Genomic DNA, 408 nt, shown 5'->3' with positions numbered 1-408 from the left:
CCCCCCCCCAAAAAAAATAAGCTGTGCTTCCCAATTCTGTAATGTGGTGGCTAGTGCTGAATTACAACTGGGGGGAGCTGGTTCAAATCCCTCTTCTCCATGAACCTCACTGGAGGATCTTGGGCTGGTCAGTCAGACTAGCCTTAACCAAACTTGTTAGAAGGGCAGACTGGAGGAGAGGACCATGTACTGTTTATCTACCTTTGTATGCAGACAGAGAGATGGTATATTGCCGGATACGCCCTATGTACATAAAGACACTCGCGCGCAAGTACGTGCCCACATGTATAAAGAACTACTGTTTGCTGAAGCGTTGTTAGAATAAATCAACAGGGATGCAGTCCCATTATTAGGTAAACGGCGCTCTGCAACGGCGTGTGGCTTAGAAATTCCGCGCCAGGCGCTCAA

The sequence above is a fragment of the Gekko japonicus genome, unplaced genomic scaffold (assembly GCF_001447785.1).
Source record: "Gekko japonicus isolate JY-2015 unplaced genomic scaffold, Gekko_japonicus_V1.1 scaffold134, whole genome shotgun sequence".
In the NCBI taxonomy this organism is placed as follows: Eukaryota; Metazoa; Chordata; class Lepidosauria; order Squamata; family Gekkonidae; genus Gekko; species Gekko japonicus.
Note: the sequence above shows the minus strand (reverse complement) of the source record.